The sequence below is a fragment of the Myotis myotis genome, unplaced genomic scaffold, assembly GCF_014108235.1.
Source record: "Myotis myotis isolate mMyoMyo1 unplaced genomic scaffold, mMyoMyo1.p scaffold_m19_p_6, whole genome shotgun sequence".
In the NCBI taxonomy this organism is placed as follows: domain Eukaryota; kingdom Metazoa; phylum Chordata; class Mammalia; order Chiroptera; family Vespertilionidae; genus Myotis; species Myotis myotis.
In genome coordinates this window covers 39,530,758-39,545,394 of record NW_023416368.1, presented here as the reverse complement: position 1 = coordinate 39,545,394, position 14,637 = coordinate 39,530,758, and the positions used below count along the sequence as shown (strand labels likewise).

The window sequence follows — 14,637 nt, the reverse complement described above, 5'->3', positions numbered from 1 at the left end:
AGTTCCGACCAAAACTAGGAGAGGAGATGTCACAAGAAATAATTAGTTCAGCTCTGGGTATCTAGGTTTCCAAGACAAACAGTATTAATTCCAAGGAGACATCATTAAGATAGTTGTCTCAAGTTCCTACCCAGCCCCCTCCCAACACACACTTGTACACACACAGACACACTATTCTTTGATGCAATCAACTCGCTCTGAGCTGAACCATGAGCACTTAAATTACATACATTCTCAATTTACCCAGTTACAAGGATGAATAGGAAAATAATGATAACTTTGAAAAATGGAACCAATAGGAGAAATTTTGTAAGATGATGAATATAAAACTCATTATTAAAAAAAAAACTACTAGGTTCCAGTGATGACTATTTAGGAACTATAAAGGAAAGAGGAATTTTCCTCATAATATCAAGATAAGTTATGTTGGAATTAATAATAATTGCTCATAATCTAAATAATGAAAAGTACAAAAATTTAGTGACAGCTTTAAAAAACTCCATAAATGTACCTGAATGGAAGCATATAGTAAAATAATGTAAAATTTTTCTAACCATATTTGAAATTTTTAAACAATACTAGTTCCAATTCTAACACAATTTTAAAACTATACAAAATACTAAAACTTCATTTGGATAAATAAACATGAGAATAACAAATTCACTTTTTAGATTGTAGGGGCAAATATAAAACCTTTTAAATGGACAAAAAAGATACTAGGCCTTCAGCCTCAGACTGGGAGGCTCGTCCCGGCTCCCCTGCTTTTCGGGCTTTCGGACTCAGTAAGGGAAACCACCAGCCCTCTGGTCCTCGGCTTATCCATGGCAGATGGCATGCACTGGAGAAGGGCTCTGCTCAGATTGTTAGGAGTGCTTTTGCGATAATCACACCCTTCCCTCTGGTAGGAATTAAATTTTACAGCCTTTACTAATTACAGGCTAGTGCAGCCTTGGACAAACTACGGCCCGCGGGCCGGATCCAGCCAGTTTGAAATGAATAAAACTAAAAAAAAAAAGACCGTACCTTTTTATGTAATGATGTTTACTTTGAATTTATATTAGTTCACACAACCACTCCATCCATGCTTTTGTTCTGCCCCTCTGGTCCAGTTTAAGAACCCATTGTGGCCCTCGAGTCAAAAAGTTTGCCCACCCCTGGGCTAGTGGCTCCGTGCCCTCCCAATAGTAAACTGCTTTGAGACAACAGCTGGAAATTAGGTTAGAAAAGTAAATTCAGAAGAGGCTCATCAAACTTTTCTTGCCTATTAAATACAAATGAAATATCATAGTTGTGAAGTTCTATGGAAGGAAACATTGGTTGATTCTTGTATGTGTCCTGACTTGGAATCAAACCCACTGGCATATTGGGACAATGCTCTATCAACTGCTCTACCCAGCCAGGGCATGATTTTACTTTTTAAATCATAAGAGTAATAAGGAGAAACTTGCCCTTCCAGATGTTAAAAGGCACTATAAACCTGTTAAATATAAAACATTTTGGAATTGATGCATGAGATGATTGAAGAGCCAATGCAATTTAATCTGATTAAATTTTCAGAGTGTATCTGAACTGATTATATAATAAGCTGCCACAAAACAATATTTTAAAAATGTCAGTATCACTAGTAATAGAGAATGCATGTCAAGTAATAAAACACTCCCCAAAAGAAGAGCCCAGCACCAAATGGTTTCATTTTCAATATCTTAAAAAATATATATTTAGGAATAAATTTAACCAAAGAAGTTTAAGATTTGTAAACTGAAAACTACAAAACGTTGAAAGAAATTAAAGAAGATGTAAATAAATGGCAAGTTATCCATGTTCATGGGTTGGAAGACTTACTATTGTTAAGATAGTAATACTCAAAATGGTCCACAGATTCAATGCATTCTCTGTCAAAATGTCAACTTCCTTCAATATATATATATTATTGATTCAGAGAGGAAGTGAGAGAGGGAGAGAGAGATAGATACATCAGTAATGAGAGAGAATCATTGATTGACTGCCTCCTGCATGCCTCCTACTGGGGATCGAGCCTGCAACCCAGGCATGTGCCAAACTGTGACCCCCTGGTTCATAGGTTGACACTGAACCACTGAGCCACGCTGGCTGGGCAGCCAACTTCCTTTTTTTGAAGAAATTGACAAGCTGATCCTAAAATTGATATGGTCATGCAAAGGATCCAGAATAGCCAAAATAATCTTGAACAAGAACAGATTTGGAAGACTTAATCTCAAAACTTTCTACAATGCTACAATGTACAAGACAGTAAATACATGAAAAGATATTCAACACAATTACTCATTAGGGAAATATTAATCAAAATCACAATGAACTATTATTTCATACCCATTAGTATGGCAATAATTTAAAAAACAGAAAATAACATTTTGTAGAATAATTGAAAACTCCATGTATTGCTGGTGGAAACATAAAAAGGTTTTGCTAAAGTAGAAAAAGGTCTGGCAGTGTAGCAATTCCTCAGAAATATTAAACACACAGTCACCATATGACCTTCCACACTCCCTGTCTTATCCTTCCCACTAGAAACGTGGTGGTTGCACTTGCATCTTGAGAGAAAATCTCTGCAAGTATCCCTTCATCGGGTTTTGCCTTGCTCCTCAAAGTGGGACTCTTGGGCATTTTAGTTTCCAGTTCTTTGTGGAAGGTGAAACCGAAACACATACAGAATAAGGAAGGACAAGGACCAGGAACAGGCCACCTCAGGGACAGCAGGAGCATGGGCTGGTTTGGTGCACAGTCCCAACATGTCCACAGCGCACACTAAGGATCCTCCATTGGTAAGATGTTCTTGGACTTTCTCATGCTGCTAAGTCTTATCATTGGTTTCTTATTTCTATAGGTATTATTTCTTTAAAAGTGAGGAATGTATATATTTTTAAATGTATTTTTATTGATTTCAGAGGGGAAAGGAGAGGAAGAGAAAGAAACATCAATGATGAGAGAGAATCACTGATGTGCTTCCTCCTAAACGCCCCCCACTGGGGATTGAGCCCACAACTGGGACATGTACCCTTGACCGGAATCAAACCCGAGACCCTTCAGTCTGCAGGTCAACGCTCTATCCACTGACCCAAACAGGCTAGGCTAGGGCAATGAAGGAATATTTTTAAAGATGAACTTAAGGCTATTTTCTTTTTAAAACATCTTTATTGATGACTTGAATTAGATTTCTTTTCATTTTTTATTATTCATTTTTAATTAGTTCAGAAGCCCACAAATACAGTATCTTTCTAAAAAATGAAAGCATTACAGATAATGGACTCTACCCCCAATCCTAGTCATTTGCTTCTTCTCCCTAGATGAAACCATTGTCCTTATTTGGTATGTATCATTCCGAATCCACCTGTGTGCATTTATACCCATGTGCGTAGACATAGGAAAGATTTAGCATTGTTTTGTAGGGGTGTGTGTATGTGCATAATGCTGTAGACATAATGTTGTCCTTATCTTTCAGCTCCTTGCTTTATCACTCAATGTACATCTTAGAAATTTTTCCACATTACTTAAGTATGAGCTGCATTGTTCTCATTTTAACTGCTATAGAGAATTCCAGAGTAATACATCCATTCCACTGAGGCATCCCTGACTGGTGTACATGCAAGGTGGACACAGGTCTTCGCTGTTACACCCAGGGCTACACTAACCATCTTCATACTTGCCTCACTGTGCATATATTTAAGTTTTTCTCCAAAGTTATAACTAGCAATAGATTTGTTGGGTCCCTGCTTTTTCAGTTCTTAGAGACACTGCTAAATTCGCCTTCAAAGTGACTGTACTGAGTTATATTCCTACTAACAGTGCTCACACCTTCAAATAGGTGGCATTCTCACCAAAATTTTAGCATCACGAAGCTGAGACTACTACATACTAGTAGTTAGTGGCATTGATAATAAAATTAAAAATTAAAATCCTTCCTACATGTTGGAAAGGAATAACATAAAATTAGTAATAACGTAGGTACAAGGGAAGTTTTACATCAGAGGTTTTCTTTTTAAAATAATAAATTGGACAAGTATAGCATGGTGTTGGAAACTGGCTTGGAAAAATGTCACATAAAAAAGATCAAAAAAAAAAAAAAAAAAGATCACATGGAAGTTAAATATTCAATGGCTTAATGCCAAGCCTGCAATCCTGAAGTAAATCTATACCTCTAATTGTCTGTGAGCTGCTGGTACACTGAACAACAACACGTGGTTAATAGACACCAATAGGGCAAATAATTGCAGAACAAGCTACCAAATAATGGGGCTTCATAATTGTGCCCAGATGATAGGAGGTTACAAGTCCTCTGAACTTTGACCAGATCACATCTGGGACATTTACATCACAAGGGGATATTTTCAAGACAGGGCAACACTGGTTACCATAACCATGTATTGCAATCATCATGCAAGTTCCTGTGTGTCATCAGATTCTTTTATTCAAAGACTGAGTACCAGTGTGTTCTAGTAGGAAGTTAGAGCAACACTCTTCCTTCAGCTCTCCCAATAGAGCATCCATACGACGGACTCTTCCTTTGTTAGCCTTTCTAGATCCAGAAGAAAGGACCACCATAAAGTCCTTCCATCTCCACCGTTTTAAGATTCTTTATCTGTCCTTGAAAATGCTTATTTCCCCGGAAATGTTCCCAAACATCAGTAACTTCAACCTGACCATAAATGGTCAACCGCAAGGCGTACTAGATTTATAATGATCATCAACTCCAACCCACCAACACTGGCTGATTATAGCCAGCATGTGTGTTCAGAGGAGAGGACTGAGTATTTGTTTTCTTTCATCACTGAAAGAGCAGCAGCTTTGTCTGTAGCCCAAGTTTACTATCCTCTCAGCCAAAACGATGACTTTGTAACTCCTCAGCCAGTGACCTCAAGCCTGACCTACAGCAGGCATCCCCTGGGATTAAAAAGGTCATTTAAACACCTCAGGCCCTAGTCACTAGGAGGATACAAATTTCATCTCAAATTAGTGTTCTTAAAGTTAAGGTCTTCTCACAAAAGTAATACAGAAGGAATGAGTAATGATGTTTTCAAAAGCTGGAACAGTTGACAGGATTTGAAAATTTCAATTTTTTCCCAATATTCCTTCTATGATAGGCAAATGTACTTGATTAATTTAAACTCTCCAAAACACTATGCTGTCTGAAAAGCTAATATTATTATTAGTTTTCACAACTATGTGAATGTTCATGAAGATAAGCACCAAGAATACCCCCATGTAGCAATTATCATTGCTACCATTTTGCTAGTACATGAGTTCCCCTCATCTGAGTGGGATGTCTGCCAAGACCCCCAGTGGATGCCTGAAACAGTGGATAGTACCAAACTCTTCATACACTGATTTTTCCTATATATAGGTACATACCTATTATAACGTTTAATTTATAAATTAGGCACAATAAGAGATTAAAAATAAAATAGAACAATTACAACAATATGCTGCAATAAAAGTTTTGTGAATGTGATCTCTCCCTCTCCCTGATAACTAATCTGACAACCCAGGCAGCTACCAAGTGAGTAATGAAAGGGTCGCCTATAGAGGGTGGATAACACTGGACAAAAGGTATGATTCATGTCCTGGGAGGGGCAGTACAAGATTTCATCATGCTATTCAGAAAGGTGCATAATTTTAACTTTATAAATTGCTTATTTCTGAAATTTTCCATTTTATATCTTCAGACTGTGGCTGACCATGGGTAACTGAAACTGCAGAAAGCGAAACTGTGGATATGGAGGGACTATATATCCTGCATGGGTAAGGACAGAGATATAGAAATAGTTTTATTTTTGCTTGTTTTTACAAAATTTGATCATACTGAACACACTTTTGAAACATTATTTTCCATTTACCAGTGTATTATGAACATTTCTATATGTTAACTATTTTTCTATAACTTTACTCTTAATGTCATAATATGAGTCCACTGTATGGATATACCATAATTTATTTAATCCACTGTCTGTAGACACTTAGGTAGTTCTCACTGTTTAAACGATCTTACCACATAATTTTGATTATTTTCTTAAGAATAATTCCTTGTTTTTATTTCCTTCTGATTTTCATTTTACAGGACGCATTGCACTTGTAATTATTAATGCAATGTCTAAAAACTGATGGAATGCACATAATTTCCAGCCCTTCATGACACTCATAAATACTTTTGATTAAATAAATGAATGTTTTAAGACTTTGGGGTACATTAAGTTGGCTTGAAAAAAGTTGCACCAATTTATACTTTTCCCAAAAGCATAGGGAAGTCTCTTCCACATTCCCTCTACCTTTAGGAATTGTCTTAATTACAGTCTTTAGACAACTTGGCATGCAAAAAAAATGGCAGTTCACTGTGGTTTAATTTAGATTTTTAAAATTATTATTGAAATGGAACTGTTTTTCATGAGTTTGTTGGGCATTTATATTTCTTGTTTTGTGATTTGTTGGGCTTAGGTGTGGAAAGTGCTGAGAAACAGTCATTCAATATTAAGGAAGTCATTTCAATGTTAAGGAAGTCATTTCAATGTTATCTAGAAAGTGCCTAAATCACCACTGTTCAAAGTGACACTCACTGGTGTAAGTTGCCAGATTCACAAGCAGTCATTGCGGCTATAAAAGCATTTTGACTTTCAGTCTGGAAGGGAAAGATGCTCACCTCTGCACAGAAGTAGAGCACAGCGGTCCCTATAAGCTGGCTATTTGGGGGAAGACAAAGGAAATCCCAGTTAATCACACTTACCTTTTAATTGTTCTTTTCTACTCATCATTCTCTGTATGTAATATACATTATTAAAGGAACAAAAGATAAAATAGACATTAACTGTTTTTCTTGGTCAATTATTTTTAGTGCTTAACTTTGTTTTTCCTACCAATGTATTTGTTTTCCCTCAGGGTTTCCTATTCATTTCTCTCCCCTATTACCTGATCCACTTAAACTAAACCCCAACATGCAATCCTGTCCACCTCACTTGTATTAATACTCTCTATGACATCAGTGTGTAGGCTGCAAAAAGCACCTAACTTTTTAAAAATTTATTGATTTGAGAGAGCGAGAGAAACATCGATTTTGTTGTTCTACGTTATTGATGCATTCATTGGTTGTTTCATGCATGTGCCCTAACCAGAGATTGAACCCACAACCTTGGCGTATTGGGACAATGCTCTAACCAACTGAGCTACCCGGCCAGGGCAAAAGAGCCTAACTTTTGAGGGGAATTAGTCATGCGATTTGTGTGGTCCTATCTTCACTAAGCCAACAAATTTTAAAAAGCTCAAACTACATCATTCAGACAGAGCAAAATGATACATATTTCCCTATTTTTTGCAGCTGATGAAGGCTATCAAATCTCTTGAGAATCCACAATCTACTTCACACCCACAAGTCATAGGCCATGGCTTCTGCTGGGCGGTGGCGTCAGTGCACAGAGTCAGCTCGTTCTGAGGGCTGAGAAGATGTTCTTGAGTAATGACAACATCTTCAGAGAGTACGTGTAAGCTGATACTTCAAGTAAAAGTGTGCTTTCAACATCACCGTTCACACACAAAATGAAGAGGAAGGATAACAGCAATCTGTGGTACCGAAACGGAACTCAGGGTCATAGAAGAAGGAAAGCCTATGTGTGCAGGGCTTTGACATTACATAGCTGAGACAGGCTGCCCTGCCAGGGTACATCAACAAGGCCTATCACTGCCCAACCCGCAAGGAGACCCTGGGTTCACTCAGGAAATTCTACCATCTTGCCTTGACCTATTAGCTCTTTCAACCTCTGAGGCCATTTCGCACCTCTCCTTTTTTCTCAAACTTCCAACAAACCTCCACTCTTAGTTGACTCCTTGATTTGCATATTTCACTGAATATAATGGAATCAATCAGAACAGAATTACCTCAACTTTCCACCATCAAACAGCCAGCCTGCCTATCTGTGTCTGCTCCCATATGTTCCACCTGGCCCCTGCCCTCTGCCCAGCTCCACTGAGCGTTGGCGCACATTTCCTCTCCTTTGCTGAAGGACTTTCCTCCAGCATCCCTTTTCCTCCTTTCTACTAGTCATGCCCATCAGCATAAAAACATGTAGCTCCTTCCGATCTTCAAAAGAACCCCGCCCTTGCCTTGACCCCACACCCTCCCCCGATACTAGCCATTTTCTGCTTCCCTGTACAGCAAAATTCCTCAAGGGTTGTCTAATAGTTTGATCTCTTCCACTTCCACCCATTTGTTCCTCTGTTTTAAGCCTTTGTTTTCATCTAGTGCTTAAGCAACTGTATGACAACAAAAGTAATTAATACAAAAAAGACTTCACCCACATTCCACGAGCCTAAGACATCGATGATTCCTGTTTTATTTGTGCTCCTTCTTATAACTGCTCATTGGCTAATGTCCTTTTTTGACCTGTTGCAGAGTCTAGGAATATTTTTATATTCTACTCCCCTTAGTTAACATTATCATTTCCTATCTTTCTATATTATTTACACAATTCATATTTTTAAAATTAAATTTTATTAAGTGGATATGTGCACAGTTTATTTCACTATCTACTATTTGGGGCCATTCAGATGGTCTTTTACTGTTGCTACAAATGCTGCCGTGGTTAAGAACCTCGTGCATATAAACTTATGAATAACCTTTGGTTGAACTGAATGTATATTGTAGAGTAGTCGATTAAAATGTGGTACAACTATCCTATGAAGTGGAGGTTGGTATTCTTCCACAGTACCCCTTATCTGTGGTTTCACTTTTGGCGGTTTCAGTAACCCACCATCCAGTGTAGTCCAAAATATTAAATGGAAAATTTCAGAAATAATTAAGTTTAAAATTGCACACCCACCGTTCTGAGTAGTGTGATGAAATCTTGCGTCATCCAGATTACTCCTTCAGTGCTTCTCCCCTCCTTCCATTGAAATAAACTCTTTAGAACATTTAACTACCCACATCCTCCCTATTGCCCAAATCTTGAGTTTGTATGAGATCATTATAGGATTTCAATCCCAGACTATTAACAGGTTTTCCTTCACAGAATCTCTCTCCTGTTTCAAAATCCTTAAAAGAGTGTCATCCCCACTGAACTATCATCATCCATTTAGATTCAATTGTAAATGTAAGCTTCATCGCTCATCGATGGTTCTTGAACTTTTCTTCCCTGTCATGAGATTTGATTTTCATTTGTTTAGCAGGGGTGGGCAACCTTTTTTCTGCCAAGGGCCATTTGGATATTTGTAAAATCATTCGTGGGCCATACAAAATTATCAACTTAAAACTTAGCCTGCTATACTTGGTCAAACATTTAGTTAACTCACCCCTAACACCTTGGCAAGGCCAGACCAAATGATTTATTGGGCCTTAGATGGCCCTCAGGCCAGATGTTCCTCACCCCTGGTTTAGAGAATTTTATCAAAGGGTCTACAGATAGGATATTGTAAGAGCCCTTATTTTTATTGTTATTATTTTTCTTATTAACAAAGCAAGACTTACAAGCAATGCAATACTGACAAAAGTATGAGAGAGAGAAAAATGTCCTCTACCCCCTCAGGTTCTGCATCTAATTGAACTAACAAAAGAAAGATTAACAGGAGAAAAACTATATGTTTATTGATCTTAATATATTTATGTGTAAATGGGTTTCCCAGAAAAGAGGTGAAAGCCCAAAGAGGCAGTAAGACCTGGGGGATTATGTACCATTTTAACAAAGGGCGATCAATCGTGGAGAAGTGCCACAAAAGAAAAGGCGGTTTGGGACCCTACCAGTGGTCAGTTGTGGGAAGGTGACTAGGAACTGCACGGGAAAGAGACTCCTTCAGTAAGGGTGGTCAAGCAAAGAAGGTCATAGTTCTCTTCCTGGAGAGAGGAGCACTTACAAATGGAAAAGTTCATCACCTTCACATGGGGATACTTGTGCCCTGCGTTTAGACAGGAAGCAGGAGGGCAGACAGTCCTCCTTGTGTCAGCTGCATCTCAATGGCCTTCAGCTCAAATAATCGTATTCCAAAGTGCTGTATTTGGGGGTGGTAGAGAGCAGGACATAGAGTATTTATAACGGAGGCCAGCTGCATGGGGGTGTGAGCTGTGCAGTCGCACAGAGCCCTGCACTCAGCGGATCCTGGACTAGCGATAGCCCGAATGGTGAGCTGAGGATTTTCCCCCAGGGTCGTGTCTCATGACGCCAAAGCATGAACTTCGCAGACCAGAAGATTCAAGCAAAAGTGTAAAAAATTTATTACAAGCAGATTCAGACTCCCCTCACAGGGAGGGGGACCAATAATGGGTGGCCCATGAAGCCTTGTATCTAGGGATACACGTGTATGTGCTACAAGCCTGCTCTATATCTACCTGTGTCACCACCTGATTGATTCCTTCATTGTTCTTGCCCAGCACGGGACCTGGACTTTTCCAGTTCCTCTGTGTCAGTGCACCTTACTGTTGCAGACCCTCCCTAGTTTCACATGCCTCCCACTCTGAGTCCAAACACATCTTGCTATTGCTGCTTGGTTGTTCCTGTGATTAGGCTGCTCAAACTGCCATGTCTGCCCTGCCTATGTTCCACCTGCCTTTGTTTCCCACTGGACCCCTGCCCTGTCGGCCTGCGTTTCAAGCTTTCTCTCACTTGGTTCAATGCTTTGCTGTCACCATCTTGAAATTAAGGAAAAAAATTTTCCCTCTACCCTTCTGATTTTTTGGTTGAGGCCCCTGTAATAAAGACATTTTAAAAAGGAAAAAAACAACAAAAAAGTAAGAGAAAAAAACACACACAGACGTTTATTAAAATATATACTTCGGTGTGGCTCAGTGGTAGAGTGTCTGCTGGCGCACCGAGGGGTTACTGGTTCAATCCCCGGTCAAGGGCAGGTACCTGGGTTGCAGGCCATCCCCAGCCCTGGTCTGGGCATGTAAGGGAGGCAATCCACCAATGTGTCTCTCTCACATTGATGTTTCTCTATTTCTCTCTCTCTCTCCCCCTCCCTTCCACACTCTAAAAATCAATGGAAAAAATATCTTCAGGTGAGGATTTAACAACAATAACAAAAATGTATACCTCATGTACACACAGGAGAGAAGGAAGAAAAATGAGTAACTCTTCAGATGGCCCAAGCCACCACCTTAAAAACCAATTTAAGTTAAAAACAAACAAAAGATGTTGGGGGTGAGGCCAGTTATGGGAGGTGACTAGGAAAAGCAAGGTAAGGAGGGTAAGGTTTGTTCTGCAGTTTGCCTTCTCTAATGACAGGATTCTCTTGTGATTCAGTCATATGTCTCATCCTGGAACTGAGAGGGAGACACCTACAGATGGAAATTTCCTTTAAAAAGGTAACAGTACAGTAGCTTCTACTCTGTTTCACAGCTTCCCGTGTCTGCTATTGCTCAAAATAATCAGCTCAAAATATCCTTATACCAATGGGCATATTTTAATACCCTTTAAATACACACACACACACACACACACACACACACTGAGTGGCCAGATTATTATGACCACTTGACGTTTGTAGGCAAATTAGCCGTACACTGCATCGTATGGAATATGGAAGCCAAAGGCCTGTTTGAACACCTTTGCTGTCTGCAGTTACCAAGATAAAATGACTCCAATTCGCACAGGAACACATGGATTGGACAGTCGAGCATTGGAAAAAAGTCATGTGGTCCAATGAATCACATTTCCAGTTGCATCATGCAGATGGCAGAGTGAGAATTTGGCGGAAACAGCATGAAAGCATGCACCCCACATGCATGAGTACAACCCTTCAAGCTGGTGGGGGCAGTGTTATGGTTTGGGGCATGTTTTCCTGCCATGATTTGGGCCCTTTAACTCATGTGGAACAACGTCTGAATAGCACAACATACCTAAGTATCGTTGCTGATCAAGTTCATCCTATCATGTTGATGGCATATCCCAATGGAGATGGCTTCTTCCAACTAGACAATGCGCCATGCCACAGTGCTCGTATTGTGCAGGAGTGGTTTCAAGAACATGAGGGAGACTTTACCTTGCTTATGTGGCCCCACAATCACCAGATCCCAATCCAATTGAGCATTTGGGGGACGAAGTTAAAAGAGCCATCAGGCAGCTGGTTCCACAACCATCAAATCTCACAGAACTGGACAGTGCTATTCATCAGGCATGGTGTCAATTCCTCGCATCACCTTTCAACATCTTGTGGAGTCAATGCCAAGAAGAATCGCTGCAGTATTGAAGGCAAAAGGTGGCCCAATAAAGTACTGATGGGGTGGTCATAGTAATCTGACCACTCAGTTTGTGTGTGTGTGTATAAATAATCTCCCACTTTCAAAGGCTGTTAAATCACATTGTTTACCCATATCTTCAGGAAAAAAATCACTTCTACTGTCATGGTAAACAACCTGCTTCCCTATTTATAATGGTCTGGCCCTCTAGCAACTTCAGCGTAAAATTATAGCTAATTTGCCTACAAACGTCAGGTGGTCATAATAATCTAGCCACTCAGTGTGTGTGTGTGTGTGTGTGTGTGTGTGTGTGTGTGTGTGTGTGGCCCGGTGCACAAATTCGTGCATGGGTAAGGTTCCTTGGCCTGGCCAGCGATCAGGGTGGATCAGGGCCATCTCGCCCAGTCTTGACTGGGGCCAATCAGGGCCAGCCAGCTGGGGGAGGGACTGCAGGAGGTTGGCCGGCCACGGGAGGTTGGCTGTGGGTGCACTGACCACCAGGGGGCAGCTCTTCATTGCCCTCTGGTGGTCAGTGGGTGTCATAGTGACCGGTTGTTCAGTTGACCAGTCATAACGGTTGCTTAGGCATATATATATATTTTTTTTTTTATTTTTTTTCTTTTTCTTCTTCTTTTTATTTCAGAGAGAAAGGGAAAGGGAGCAAGAGAGATAGTAACATCAATGATGAGAGAGAATCATTGATCGGCTGCCTCCTACACACCCCACACTAGGAAATCAAGCCCCAACCCAGGCATGTGCCCTGACTGGGAATCAAACGGTGACCTCCTGGTTCATAGATTGATGCTCAACCACTGAGCCACATCAGTCAGGCCTGATACCCTTTACAAGAGTCCCTGCATTTTCATTTTGCTTTTATATTCTTTTTTAGGAAAGTGTATATATGCTTATATTTTCATATATTTTAAAATGAGGAACAAAGACCACTAGGGGGTGCACCAAGGAAGCATAACAAAATGCGGAGACAAAGAAACAGGACAAAATTGTCAATGGAAGATATAGAGTTCAGAACCACACTTTTAAGGTCTCTCAAGAACTGTTTAGAAGCCGCCGATAAACTTAATGAGATCTACAAGAAAACTAATAAGACCCTCGATCTTATATTGGGGAACCAACTAGAAATTAAGCATACACGGACTGAAATAACGAATATTATACAGACTCCCAACAGCAGACCAGAGGAGAGCAAGAATCAAGTCAATGATTTGAAATGCGAGGAAGCAAAAAACACCCAACCGGAAAAGCAAAATGAAAAAAGAATCCAAAAATGCGAGGATAGTGTAAGGAGCCTCTGGGACAACTTCAAGCGTACCAACATCAGAATTATAGGGGTGCCAGAAGATGAGAGAGTGCAAGATATTGAAAACCTATTTGAAGAAATAATGACAGAAAACTTCCCCCACCTGGTGAAAGAAATGGACTTACAGGTCCAAGAAGCGCAGAGAACCCCAAACAAAAGGAATCCAAAGAGGACCACACCAAGACACATCATAATTAAAATGCCAAGAGCAAAAGATAAAGAGAGAATCTTAAAAACAGCAAGAGAAAGAAACCCAGTTACCCACAAGGGAATACCCATACGACTGTCAGCTGATTTCTCAACAGAAACTTTGCAGGCCAGGAGGGAGTGGCAAGAAATATTCAAAGTGATGAATACCAAGAACCTACAACCAAGATTACTTTATCCAGCAAAGCTATCATTCAGAATTGAAGGTCAGATAAAGAGCTTCACAGATAAGGAAAAGCTAAAGGAGTTCATCACCACCAAACCAGGATTATATGAAATGCTGAAAGGTATCCTTTAAGAAGAGGAAGAGGAAGAAAAAGGTAAAGATACAAATTATGAACAACAAATATGCATCTATCAACAAGTGAATCTAAGAATCAAGTGAATAAATAATCTGATGAACAGAATGAACTGCTGATTATAATAGAATCAGGGACATAGAAAGGGAATGGACTGACTATTCCTAGGGGGGAAAGGGGTGTGGGAGATGCAGGAAGAGACTGGACAAAAATCGTGCACCTATGGATGAGGACAGTGGGTGGGGAGTGAGGGCGGAGGGTGGGGCGGGAACTGGGAGGAGGGGAATTATGGGGGGAAAAAAAAGAGGAACAAATGTAATAATCTGAACAATAAAGATTTAATTAAAAAAAAATAAATAAATAAAATAAAATGAAATCATATTGTGCATATTTTACCTGCCTTTCTTCATCTGAAAAGTTTGTTTTGCATATTAATATGACATATTTTCAGCATCATTTTTAGTGTGTGTATTCTATTATATAGATGTACCATTTACTTAACTAATTATTTATTATTGGACATACAGATTATTTCTAGCTTTTCAATATTACATGTGCCAGAAATTTGGGCTAATAGGTAGACTTGGGTTAAAAATCCCTCCCCCATCCCTTTCCAGCTTGTCAACTTA

General features: G+C 39.6%; 1 protein-coding gene across 1 annotated transcript in view; it reads right to left on the bottom strand.

The window, feature by feature from the left end:
* Positions 1-14,637, bottom strand: part of BBS12 (Bardet-Biedl syndrome 12) — a 50,434-nt gene that overhangs the window by 508 nt on the left and 35,289 nt on the right. The window lies entirely within an intron of this gene.